This window comes from Parus major, chromosome 2 (genome assembly GCF_001522545.3).
Source record: "Parus major isolate Abel chromosome 2, Parus_major1.1, whole genome shotgun sequence".
NCBI classification, from domain to species: Eukaryota; Metazoa; Chordata; class Aves; order Passeriformes; family Paridae; genus Parus; species Parus major.
The window spans coordinates 22,407,473-22,421,540 of NC_031769.1; the positions used below are offsets into that span (position 1 = coordinate 22,407,473).

The window sequence follows — 14,068 nt, forward strand, 5'->3', positions numbered from 1 at the left end:
AGCTCTGCAAGAGAGTTTGGCAATGAGCAGATCTCTCACCAGCCATTCTGGACCTCCTTTTCTCCAGAGACAGGTTCAAACCAGTAACAAACCTGTTAACCAGGGCATTAATGCCTTTATATCATCTTCCAACAGATATTTCCTTTCTAAGTTCTGCTATATACAACTGTAACAGATAGGCTTGCTTTTTTTTTTTTTTTTTTTCTTTCAGATATTTTAATTAAGGTATCCACAAATTTTATTCAGGCATAGCATTTACTTATCTGTTTCAGAGATGAGAGCTGGTGCTACCAGTGAGATAAGGATCTCATTGTGTCAAACACTGGCAGAAATTGTAGGTTTGGGTTCTCTCATTATAGATCCAGGGAGACAGCATTTCTCCAATTCATGTTCAGTCAATTCCTCTTTGTCAGGCTTTTTTGCAAGTTATCAGGGTGAGAAGCATAGCAATTCAGACATATCATGTTAATCAGATAGGAAAAAGGTTAGAAGAAGTTGTAGGGATTTGGCTGTTTGTCAGGTTTGAGAAGTCTATTCTTGCAAACAACTAGCACTAATATTTTTCTGTTCTTGATGTGTACCAAAATCTTCAACTTGTGTTTTTGTATTTAATAAGGTTTCTATGGCTTTGCTTGCAAACTATATTAAGCTCAGTAACACTGCTATTTTTATAGTATCTTCATCTGAAGTACTGGTTTTCCCAGAGCTCACTCACAGGGGGCTGTGCTTTATTCTCAAAAACTAGACGTGTAGTAGATTCAGTCCTGGCCATTTTTCATGTGAAGCCTTATTCAAATGGTAATTGTGAAGGGCTTTGTGGACTTTGTTCTCAACTCAAAGAAAAAACTTCAGCTGTGGGCAGCTAGGGTAGGAAAGAATTTTTGCTGAAAGGCTTGTAGAAAACTGATTTGGAAGTTACCACAGCCACTAGAAAGTTAAAAGTATACCTACAAATCAACAGTGAAACCAATCACATTATTAAATAACACTGGAAATTAATATTATGAATAAAATATATTACAGTGAAGATCAGGCTTGTATTCCTTTTTTTCTTCTCACTATGAAGGAATTAATTATAATATTTTGTAGAGATTTGTGTGCAAAGTTCACAGGGTTGGTTTGCAATTATTGATATGCACATATGCTACTTTGCAACTGGTGTGTAATTTAAGGGTAAGTCTTGGCTCTTCAGAATGGATGCACATTTACAGAGTCAGGTGATGCAGGACTTTAATTTTGAATTCATCCTGTGCATAAAATTTGGAAAACTTACAGTCCAAGTAAAGATTTCAAGTTTCAAGATTTGGTAGTTTCAACTACCAAATGTTGCAACTGTTTTAATATTGCATTTTTGATAAATTTACCTGTATTTACATAATTTGAACTATTGGTGGTTCCAGCTAAAACTGGACAGTAATTTGGGGAGACACTCTAAACCCGGAGTCTGGTACCTAAACCAGGACCCTTGTTACAAAACAGGTTGCAGTGGGATGAAATTAGTTGCCTACAGTCACATTCAGCAGCAAAGCCAAAATCCTGGTTTCTGTTTTCCAGCCCCATTTCTACACTGCCACAGACATCTCACCTTTCAAAGGTTACGTCACTTATTTAAAGTATGCTCATAAAATAATTTAGTTTATAATTGTATTACTATTCTGGTTTTTTTTTTATTACTATTTTTTTACTAGTTTACAATCCTTGTCTAGCACTCACTTCTTTTAGGGTCATCCCTTTGCACCCACCCTGAAACTGCAATCAACTCCCACACACAAATCTATTTAGAGTTGCAGGGCTCTGCTTAGAGGCAAAGTCAATCACTGAAAAATTCTTTGTGGAGAGAGGAATTCGTAACACAGCATCAGGATCTGTATTAAGATTTATATGTTAGAACTGTGAAGAATATATAGCAATTTTCATTACTTTATGTAGAAATCTCTTATGTTTAAGAATACCAGTATCTAAGACACAAGAGAAGAAAAGAGAAGAAATTAACCAGTTAATTCTGCGCTTCTTATTTGTCAAATATGGTTATATTGGTCATAGCACTTATAATTACTATAAGTATCCTGTACAGTGCTGCATCTGTGAAAGAGAGTAGTAGCCAACAATTGCCAAGATAATCTAGAGGTGTCATTTAAACATTAAGTGATATTAAATAGCTAAAGAAATATGAAGTGAATTGGTAAAGATGTGGCCTGTGTGAGGGGAGAAAGGTGAGGATAATCTCTCTGTATTGAATTATCCCCCATCCTAGGAACAGGAAATCATATTTATCGTGTATTTTGCAAAGGAGATATTTTGCGAACCTGATATTTTGGCCACACATGTAATTTGTACATATTTTGTTAAGGCTTCTTTACTTCTTTAGTTACAGAGGTGCAGGATCCTGAGTTGACACTATAAACTGACCTTGTCCATGTGGGCTTTGACAGAAACTGAAATTAAGCTTCAATAATTCAGCCTTATTCAGCTTCTGAATGTTGCTTTCTAGACACATGACAGGGAAGAAGATACTTTGCTTCAATGTTGTTTTAGAAGTGATGCAAATCCACTATGTTCCTGTGTGTCACGAGGCTTCTGAGTTCAGGAACCACTAACCAGCCTATAGTTGAAATTATTTCCTTCAAACCCTTCTCAGTCTGTCAAAAGATTCTAGTTTTCTAGTGTGTCACTTTCTCTTCTTCTTCTTTTTTTTTTTTTTTTTTTTCTGAATAAATTTTTAATGGCAGCCTTAAGTCTTGCCTCTCCTGTGTATTTTGGGGCATGGATAACTAGATAAAACTAAAGCCCAGCAGAAAGCAATTTAAGTAACCTTATATTTAGCCCTAGTGAATAGTATTCCTCAGGAAACCACAAACAAGGTATAGTCCATAGAAGAAAAGCTTCCAACAAAGCTAGCCTGTATACTGAATAATCTTTGAATTAGCACCTCTGAAGACACTCAGAGCAACTTTATAGGCATCCATCTACTGAGCCTTGTCCATGGGGTAATTCTGAGCCTGAGCTAACAACACTGCAGATCATTTATTTTTCATATATAAGAACAAATGCATTTCTTTTAAATTTCACAGAGGTAAGACGGGGAACTGTGAAGGAAGGCAGACTATCCAGTGTGACAATTGCATATTTTAAACCATATATTTATAGAAATACCTTTTTATACCCATCCTTTCTACACACATTCAGACTCAAACATACACATTTTTTGTATGTTTGCATTTGTGCACATACATCATAGACACAGATATAAAACATATGTATGCATGTATATCTGTATATATATTTGAAGGGGAAAAAGGATTTATGGCAGCTGGCCAGATTTAATTTGTCTGCTTGTATTTAGCACTTAAGGGCTTATATACTCAGTTTGCTCAAAAGAGTGAAGAAGTACTCCTTGCTTCTGCCTCACATCAGAAATGCATGAAGTGCAGCTGCAGAGATAATACATTCTCCCCAAAGGCTTTGGCTGAGCAAATTAGGTGTCAATGGGGTGCCTGCGCAGGCAGTACTCTCTCTAATTAGTCTCTTGAGCCTAGTTGGTGGCAGGTATAAGATGATCTAATCAATTGGTCTGTGTCTGATGGTACGTGTAAAAATCCTAGCAGGCAGAGCTGTCTCCCACAGGTCACTCACCTGCACAGCAGGAACGCTCATTTTCATTTTTCATCTCTTCCATCGCATGATGCTGACAGTTGGTTTTAAGGAAATTGAATCCAAAAAATATCTAGTTCATAGGGCACGTAGGTCAAAATAAAGTTGCATTATGGGTATTGGTGATCCAATTAATTAATATTTATAGCAACAAGTTGCATGTAGATATTATCTGAGTGCAAATAGTATTACTAATGTTTAGTTGGCTTTTTAAAATGATTTCTCTAACAAAGGTAGGAATAAAAGGTGTGGGGAAAATCACCTGTTAATACTATACTTTTTATTTCAGAGAGGATGAACACTATCTGTGGTGTCTGCATGTGTGGTGGAGGGAGAAGCAGAAAGAGTATTATTGTTGATGGTCTTAAATACCTCCATGTCTCAGCTTATAAAGAATACAGTATCTCCAGTTGTCAGCTCACATTTTTATTTTAAAACTGGAATACTCTTATAATACTGCTACATCAGCTGCCACAGAAATAGACCTGAGCTCTGAGTGTGCTTTGCATGCTAAAGACTCTGAGGGAGCACAGCTCCACCCGATGTGATAATTTATACAAAAATTAAAAGTACCTAGAGAAGGATGCTGATGCTGCCAAAAGGAGCATGTATTGAACTAGTATTTTTACAGGACAGGACTTTCTTTCACTAATTAAAATAAAGAAAAATATTTGGGACTTAATCACCCTCCTCTGCCTCATGTCTTGAGAGTATGATTAATGTTTAAATTACAAGCTTTGGTTTGCCTTTCTGGAACCACTGCTACTGTTAGTAGCAACAGCTGCTGCATTCTGAAGTTGGTATCTGATGTTTTTAAGGTGGATTAACTCTATCCCGTTTGGGGTCAGGAACAAACAGAATGTATGCAGCAGAAGTTTTCTCTAGGTAACAAACATAGAAATTAGTCACTTCATATAGATCACTTACTATTTCAAGTACATCATTAATTTACTTGTAGAAAGCTATTAGGTTTAGTAGAGATGTCATGAAAACCAGAAGTACCAGGATCTGTGGTGAAAAAAGTTCATTTTTAAGGCAGTCTGTTATGTTTCAGGGTTTGTTGTTGCTTGTTTGTTTGGGGTTTGTTGTTTCGGTTTGGTTTTTAAGGGGATATGAAATAACAATATTTTGCTCTTGGGAAATCACAAGTTGTAAATATTCCATTTAACAATTTACAATTTTATAAGCAAAGCTGTGACCAGAGGCCATAAGCATAATCTGCCAAGTCACCAGGCAAAATTTTGATTTGTATGATGAGGGAAATGCACAAATTCTAAGCAAGGATATTTTAAAAATATATATTTAAAAATACAAACATGGAATATTAAGCCATCTGGGACCTGAATGGCAATACTGTGTAGAGGGCCCTGCCTTGGGTCTTTGTTATGTGAACTGATGTTTCAGTTCAAGAGCCACACTGAAGAAACAGTGCTTTTTTACTAAAAAGATTGGTTCACACTAGTCTGAAATTTTCTGGGGTTTTTTTATTGTGGATTTTCTGCTTGGAAAAAGAGATGATCTCCTCTTTCTCCAGCTTATGACAGTTGTCTATTTGCTGCCTCATCATAAACAAAAATAATTGTGAAGAGAAAGTGCACAGTGATTACAGCACTCCTCTGACAAGCGGCATATCTGTGTTCAGCATAAGAGAAAGCTGGCACTCCACAACAGCCCTCTGAGGCAGGGGAAGGGACTTCACCTGTTGACTCCACTTTTGAATTGACAATACACATTCAGAGCATTAGGGATTCAGATGCAAACATTATCTGTTCCTAATCACCACACTTGTGTCATGTAAGGATTCCGTACACAGGAGAAACACCTGGACAGGCGGAGAAGGGGTTCAGAACACCCTGCCCATTCGGACACTGGTGTGAGCAGTGGGTCTGTCATGCAGGCTGGCTTCTCAAACCAGGTGTGTTGCACATTTCAACACTGCAGAGAGACTGACACCACCATAGTGTTTCCTGGTTCCAGTTGTACTGTGTCTTCTGACTTTCCCCAGCAAGAACTGTTAGTGAAATGCAGCATCAAATCATGTTCTTTTCTGGTGATCTAATTTAAATCTGGAGCTTGTGCAGAAGGTGGAGGGTGGTGTTGCCCACCCATCATGCCCATACAGAGTCTCTAAACTTCACAAGAAACCAGTTGCAGCCCTGGCATGGCAGGATCCAGCAAAGCTAGAGCTGATAGAGTTGTGATCATAAAACTGTGATCTGCCTGATACTGAACCAGAGCAGGAAACCTGTAACCTCTGCTATCCTTTCTTAGTCTGCAGTGTTCTGCCTCCAGTCTGCATTGGTGCTGGCAGTAGTTGCCAGTGTGCAAAGATTTTTTTTTCCCCCCCCATGTGTTATATGGTAGCAGCTCTCAGTTTATTCATTTCTAAAGAATCTCTTAAATGTTCTAGGGCTTGATTCTGAAAGTGCTAAGCTTCTAATGAGGGTATTCCCATTCCACAAGCTCAGGCCCTGCCCTGGAGAATGTGTCATCAGCTTTGAATATGGAGACAGACTTGAAACCAGACAATGTATTATTGTTACTGGGAAATTGTAGAATAATCCTAGGAGAAGTGTGATACTTACCTCATTGAGAAATTGTTCTGAGGTCCAGTGATAGAAAGGAAAAGTTCTGTGTAATTAAATTCAAGTTATTCTCAAACGAGCAATGACCCTCTGAGCAATTCAATAACTACTGGAAAAGCATCCATCCAGAGACTTTTCTATCCTTATAATTTTGTTATCTGTCTCAGATGTCCCTGCTGCTTATCCCAGTCTCTGGAACTACAGTAATTTGGGCTTAGCCTGAAATCAGGCCAGGTTTTCTGGATCTAGCTGGATGTAGCTTCCAAATTGCAAGCCTGCTTTCCACAAGTGGAGTGTATGTGGCAGCGGGGGCAAATGCAACCTCAGTGTTGGAAGGAGCTTTGGGAATGCTTCTTTCCAAGAAGGAGCTCCCAAAAGAACACCCCTGAAAAGTGCTCATGAGGGAAGGAAAATCTGGAACTTGGGGAATATTATCACTGGTGTTTCATCACTGAGCAGTTATGAATCTCTGCACATTCCGAACATTGCTTTTCCTTTTAAGCTTTTGAAGGTTAACTAAATGCATCAGCTCAAATGTATTCCTTGAAACGAGATTTACTGGCATTTCAGCCAAGCTTTTAGGCCTTGGGGAAAGTGGGACTTTCATGTGGAATATACAGTCCACACAAACTCCAGACGTATTTAGGAAACAACCCAAGAAGGACCCTAGAGGTGGTAGACCAAGCTCTAAGAGGACCCAAGATGCTTAAGAACAGGCTTTTGTTAATCCAGTTCAGGTATTCTGGTGCTTAAAGAACAGCTCTCAAGAATCATGACAGGAACCCTGGAAATTACAGAAGTTAAGACATTGCGTAGACACTGGGGTGTTTTGTTGAAAGCCACAATGTGAAACTGCAGCTCAAAACCAATGCCTTGTTTTTCTCCTGCTTTTGAAATGAGGGCTAGACTAGATTCACTGGCACCTGCATCCAGTTTGATTTAAATAGTTTTAGGACATGCTAATACAAACCAGTTCCGTGCTCAATGAATATTTCAGCATTCTTTTTTTTTAAGGGATGAAATTCCTTCACATCTGACTATCTTCCTGCAACGGCATTTTAAAAATGTATAAGGTCTGTAGTTCTAGTCTTGAAGAACTTAACAAATGTATTTTCAGAATTTCTCAGAAAGTCTCACTTTATTACTTGGTATAGAATTCTGCTTGGAGATTTATTAAGAGTTAAATATGTTAATTATAAAAGCCTTTCAGTGGCTTCAATTCATCCTGTTCATCTAGCCTTCATTCAGCTTTCATATGGCTCTTCTTGCAGTTATTGGATACTTTGTTTTCCTGTCCCACATTCTCAGCCTGCTTCCTGTTTTGTGTGAACCTCAAAAATATCAGGATACCTTCATGCAAGTCCAGCCATTGCTTTCAGCTTCTGCTTCAGTAGAGTGAAAGACAAGTGAAGCTATTGATAGTGTTTATTTTTATATTTGAAAGGAGAGTTTTCAATTATCTGCCTAGTAATAGAAATACACTGAAACAAAGGTGAATATGTTTAGACACAGCACCAAGAAGCTTCATAATTTGGTTGTTTGCAGAAATGTTTGTGATTTGTCTTAAGGTGCCCCAAACAACTCTCAGGAAGGAAACCTGAGGAGACCTTTTCAAAAACTAGTTGCAAGCATTGTTATGAAGGGGATCACGAGGGAGAAAGGGGGCAAAAAAAGCTTATGAACTCCTGAAGTTCTGCCAGCATTTTTAGCAACCTTCCTTTGCATTCAGGGGGTGTGACCACCTTTAGAAGAGATGACTTACAGCTGTCTATAATTTCCATGGAGAATGTCAGTGCTAATGGCACCTGTGAAGATTAGCTCTTGGGGCACAGACACATGAATATGGATGAATATATCTCACTTGGGCGATCACCTTGAAAACATTGGTTTTTAAGTTCATTTTCTTGAGGTACCAGTTCTAAACATGCTTTGGAAGTCTGCCCTTCACAAGCTGGCATCTTCGTAACTGGCTTTGGCCTAACCTATCTTTTACCATGTGAAAAAAAAAATAAAATAAATTAAAATGCAATTCCTGAGGCTTATTATAATTTATATTGTTTCCTTACAGGACTAAATTTGCCAGGTTGGAGGAGGGAAACAAAAACCTAATGAGGAGGCCGACACCAGGAAGGAACCACGGCCTGTTTCCTTTCTGTCTCTATGGTGGATTTCATTCAAAAGAAAATTGAAGCTGGCAAGACCCTGTTTTTCCCTGCAATTTATTTAAAACCTTGCACGCATTTGGATACCTTGTGATTTCAGAGAACTATGTGAAGATTAAGCTTTTGCTTACTGATACATGGCATGTACTCTTTCAGTCTTTTGTGTTTGATTTTGTTTGATTTTCCACTGCAGCGCTGCATCTTTGTAAGGATTTTTATGCTTTCACCAGCAATGTCTTAAATACTTTCAGACAACACATTTGGTGTTCACACTTCTTAAGTAACAACTGTACAAAAAGAGCCAGCAGTGGCATAAGGGACTGTATGTTTTCTTTGAGGGTTGTGCATAGTTTGCAACCAATGGGAAGACTATTTCTTCCCAGGGCAAGCCCAACTTGTCTGATCAGCTGACAATTACAGCACCTTGCCACTCTTCCTCAAGTGTTGTTGGGTTATTTCTTTTTTCATTATCCCCTCAGACCATTCATATCCATTTAAAAACATGGCAATAATTGCATGTTTACTTCAGTACTCTAAATTTGGTTACTCTGCTTAGGCTATGTAGCATGCCAGTTTTCAAAATAGGCCTGTGAGAAGGACAAAGCAAAAATGATGAGATGTATGCAGCTGACAGATACACAGTGAATTCCTTATGGTTTTATTCCCTTCAAGAATATACCTTTTTTTTATGGGTCTTGGCTAACATCTCTATGTTTTTCCTCATACTAGTTACTTTTTGGAATATTTTCTTGAAAACAGAGATGATGAAACTGTTCTGTTTAATTGAAGGCAGATACTGAGGTACAGAAAAACTTCCTTTGAATGAGCCATTAAATCTAGCTGTGTTACTTTGCCACGTACAAAGCAAGGTGGAGAACTCTCCTCATCCCGGACTGTTCGCTGTTCCACACCAAAGCACCTTTTGAGTTATTTTCCATAGGTATTCTGAGTTGATTGGAAGGCACTACATGACCCTTAGTCTTTAGATAGTTTTTCTGAATGAATCATTCAAATGCAAACTTTGCAAGAAACTAAGTTGTGTGCGTGATTTTAGAAAAGGAAGCCCCTGCTACATTTTGGATGGGGAGAACATTGTGTTCAGGGGTGTGAAAAAACTGCCCTGTTTACAGCTTTGCATTCAGAGAGGGCAGGGTATGGTGCAAAAATCACTGTTGAGTTGTAGTCCTGCTTGGACAGAAGCACTTGCTAGGCAATATTATTCTACACATAATTTTGACATCCTTTGCTTGCTGGATGCATTGAATTACATTTTAAGGAAATGTGGTAACGCTTTGGTTAGCTTTCAGTGTTTAAAAGGATGGGGAAAGGATTTGTGCTACTGCCATCTTATTAAACTCCAGCAGTGTTTAATAAGAAAAAGACACCTAATAAGGCAAATCCTTGAATGCACAAGTAGCTACAAAAGGTCTCTTAATGAACTAGGACAGGAGTCTACACTTTCAAAGAACTGAACCATGGAAATATTCTCAATATTTGCACAGCCATTAAAAGACAATTTTCCCCAATGACATCTCTGTTTCAGGATCTGCTAAAAGCCATCTGAAAGCCACTTTCAGTCACAATCCTATTTAGAACTTACTATAGTTCTTCCCCTGTGTTTACAGGGGGAAAAGTGACCACTGAACTTTTGAATTTATCACACACTGAAACTGCCTTAGACGTGGTTTGTTTGGGTTTCATGTTTCTTTTTTTTTTTGTAAGAGAAAAGTCTTTTATACATTATCTTTGCTACTTAAATTGTGTGCAGTTTGATGATTAAAATTAGCTATTTTTAGAAAAAAAAAACATGCTGCAAAATCTGAAGAATTTTTGAAAATGTAACAAAGATTTTGATTAGGAATATAAGGGTAGTTTCATAGATGCTTCTACTTGACAGCTTAAATTTGAAGGCAAGCAATTACACCGCTCAACTAACCATCTGAATATTTAATATAGAGAGTAATTCCCCGACTGTTCCCACAAGCCTAGCACTTCCAATTACTATCCATAGTGACTCACATACAGTGTTTGCTTAAGGTATGTATGTGTGTGTATGTGTGTGAACACACGTGTGCGTGAGACTATTCTCTCTGCCTCATTCCCACTTTTAAGCAACCACTGAAATAAAGTTGATCCAAAAATATTAAAACTCAATTAATTGCCTGAACGAAAGTTCATAAATATCTAGGTTTCTAAATAGCAACTTCAGCAGTAATGAAGTAATCTCATCTGCTGATCATTAAGGAGTGACCAGGGTCTCTTACTTCTGCACCTACTTTCCAGGCACCCCAACTTCCTGAGGTGATTTGGTTTTGCTGCTCTCCCATGGAGGCTCTGGGGGTCCTGGGGATATTCTCCCAGCACCAAGGCAACCTAGGCTCAGCAGGATGGTGCTTTTCACATGAGCACTGCAAATTAATCTGCTCTAGCATCAAATCTGCTGGTAAATATCAAGGTTTTTTGAGATAGTAGAAGCTCCTTTGGCCAGGGAACCAACAGTAATACAACAGCCTTATTTCCCTCTTCTCCCTTCCAGAAGAGCCCTTACCTGCATGGTTAGCCCAACACCCATCAATATGGATCCACAGACAGCTGCCCACCTCTCCAGCTGTTTTTACCACAGCTCTTATCAGTGTTGCAGAATACACGGTTTAAACCCTATCAATGCTCTTGAGACAGCTTCAGCAAAGATTAGTAGTGTTACTCTCTTTTTCTCTCATCCTCCTGAAATCACTTCCCCAAAGAATCTTCAAAGAGACAAGTAGTAGCCCAACCTTCCATACATGTGGGTGCCTGGAATGTGATGTTTCACATTGTCAACACTGTCACATTGTTGAAGTCAAAAGTTGGCTTCAGTGACCAGTAGTCTTTGGGGCACAGTCCTGGAGAAAATGTAGGATTTGCTCAGAGTCAGTAGCCAGCAGCAGCTTAACTTGCATTTTCCTACAACCTGTCTGAGATCCAGTAGATCTGTCCTGATGATACTTGAGAGGATGTGGCTTTGCTTCGAGATTGGAGAGCAGCAACAGGGCAGCAGGTAGCAGGCAGATAAAAGTGGGAGGGCATGTTCTAGCTCTCTATGGGATCTAATATTAAGTGAATGGGGAAGATGGTGATATGGTTTGCATGATACAGAGAGTTCTTACAAGTTCAAGTTCACAGAACCTAAATTTACAAGTCAACCAGCTGGAGATTCCTCATCTCCTGGTGGGTTCAGATCAACTCTAATCCACACCCAGCAGGCACCACCCCAGACAGGACACTCCAATAGTTCTGACATTACATTACTGTGTGGGGTCCTTTTAATTCTCATTCTTAATCAGAACCATGGCTTAGGACAAGTCATCAGTACAACAGTGAAAACTCAATCTGTAGTAGGCAGAGGCACAGGGGGTTTTGCTTTCTCTTTGGAGCGTAGGGGTTCTACACTTCAGACTCCTGGGAAGAGAAGGTAAGATAAATAAATAAATACCCTGTGGGCTGGTGGGTAATGCACACCCCTGTGTCAGTGCACACAACCAAATGTGTAGTCAATGCTCTGATATGCTCATATACAAAATACTCATCTCTGAATATTACTGGGTTTGTAGTCTTTGTTATATAAAAGGTTTAGGCTGTACAGACTAAGGAGCAAAATGCAGATATCCCATATAAACAAAATTTGGTTGCATTACTGAGCATAACAATACTGTCCCCTACCAGCATTTAGGTGGAGTGACTGTACGTTACTACCTTGCATTTTTCACATAAGCAAAAAAATCTAAAAGTAAAGGATGCACTAATAATTCCCATCCCCCAAAATGCATTTCAATGGTGCTGCATACAAAATTTCTGCTTGCCAGCTTCCATGCGGATTTTTGTATGGTGCACTAAGAGGTGTTCTTTTTTTAACAAATAAAAAGGGGAGGGCTGGTACATGAAAACAATGTTAATGTAATTAAATATATATATACTTCAGAAGAACAGCATAGTAAGCAGTACAGTAAAATAAATGTCACATTATTTGTTACACCTTGTAATTTGTCTGTATTATGAAAGATGTAATGGTACGTCAGCTGTAACTGTTGTTTTCTTGTAACATCATATTGAATAAAGTGTAGCAGAATCTCTCTTCTCCTTTTTATATGTGATCTAGACCTAACCCAAGGAATAAAGCCTTTCTTTTCCTCTTTGTTCTCCAAAAACCAAACAAGGAAATGCTTGTAAACAAGAGATTTTTAAAGAATGAAAAGTCCTTGGGAGCAGGCAGATACTAGACAGTAATATGTTGAAAAGATTAGCACTGAGTCAGTTAAATATGAGCTTCATCAAAAGTACAAGGCAGTGCTACACAGGGCAAGATCCTTCACATTTCTGTCTGTAGGTGTAAGTTAGTGATTTGGTGTCTCTTTCCATTTTGTTATATTATGTGACAAGGGACATCTTTACAGCACACTGGAATTTAACTAAAGTAGTAGAAAAGCCAGTATTCTGAAAAAAAAACTCAAAAAACCCCAACAGGTCTCATTTAAATGTATCGTCTCATAGAGGATGAAGTCTGGGTTATTGCAACTTCTCTTGAAATAGAAAACTGATAATTCCAGTAGAAAATCAGGCAAAACATTAAATACACATTTTTCACAACTTTGGTGTGGAAGTGTGATTTATCCTTGTTCATACTTGCTTATGTATTTCAATCAGTGAGCATATGCTGCCTTGACTCTTTGTCTATTTGTGCATCATAGCATTAGATAAGCAAGTGCTTTCTCACACTATATATTATCAATATGTGTGTTCAGTATTTTCTCCTTCTCTCCATTGCTTATAGCTTTTTTGGTACCAGCATCTGGCTAGGACCTATTTTTAGACAATGAATGCTAAATCAATGCAGTTTGCATAGACTTTGTTAGAATTTCTGCCTGAAATGTCAGAATATGTGTTTTAGCAAACACAAGAGTCTAGAAGAGTCATTTTGATCTGGGATGGGGAATGGCTGGAGTGCAAGTGCTTGTACTGTGTGAGCTGATGGCCCTAGCCTAGGATATGAATAATAGAGGAACCTAGATTATAATATCAGCTCCAGCTAATTAGAAATATTTGAAGATAAAAGGGTCTTCCTTGGAGCTAGCACAATATAAGTTTGAATGTGGGTCTTCAGTGTCTCAGGTTTTATTCAGCAGAATAATATTCTGGCCCTGTTCTGATCACAGAGCACTTCAGGAGAAGAATCCTCATTTTCAGTCTAGAAAGTTGCTGCAGAATGACATCAACTGCACCCAGAGGGCATTGCACAAAAACAAACTAAGAAAACACACACATGTTCATCTATTTATATTTTACCCTCAGTTCTCACTGGCTAGGGCAGGTTTAGGAAGGTGTTGCCTTTTTATAGTCTAGATGAATAATTTGTATTCCTGACTCACTACCTGTATGGCAACTTTAACCTACAAATCCCTCTGATACAAATGAGGACCAAGAATTATTACCTAAAAAGGTTTGTATGTTTGAACACAGGATACCAGGAAGTATGTTCAGAGTCAGCTTTTAATTATGTAGTATAATCCTTAAAGCTGTCTCCTGACCCCTTTGGCTGCACTCCTAGCCTGTTTAGCCCCAAGGTTTTCTTCCTAAGCTAGCCTGGCTGCTACAGCAAAGCAAGAGATGCATTCAGCTAGAATAGCAGGCACCCCT

General features: G+C 38.5%; 1 protein-coding gene across 5 annotated transcripts in view; it reads left to right on the forward strand.

The window, feature by feature from the left end:
* Nucleotides 1–14,068, forward strand: part of CDK14 (cyclin dependent kinase 14) — a 342,956-nt gene that overhangs the window by 297,815 nt on the left and 31,073 nt on the right. For 3 of the 5 annotated variants that reach the window (XM_015618266.3, XM_015618270.2, XM_015618269.3), the window contains one exon: nt 8,305–12,508. The exons of the other annotated variants lie outside the window; for them this stretch is intronic. The gene's annotated coding sequence lies outside the window, so the exon portion shown is untranslated. Of the gene's footprint in view, nt 1–8,304; nt 12,509–14,068 lie in introns of those variants that run through there. 5 annotated transcript variants of the gene reach the window in all.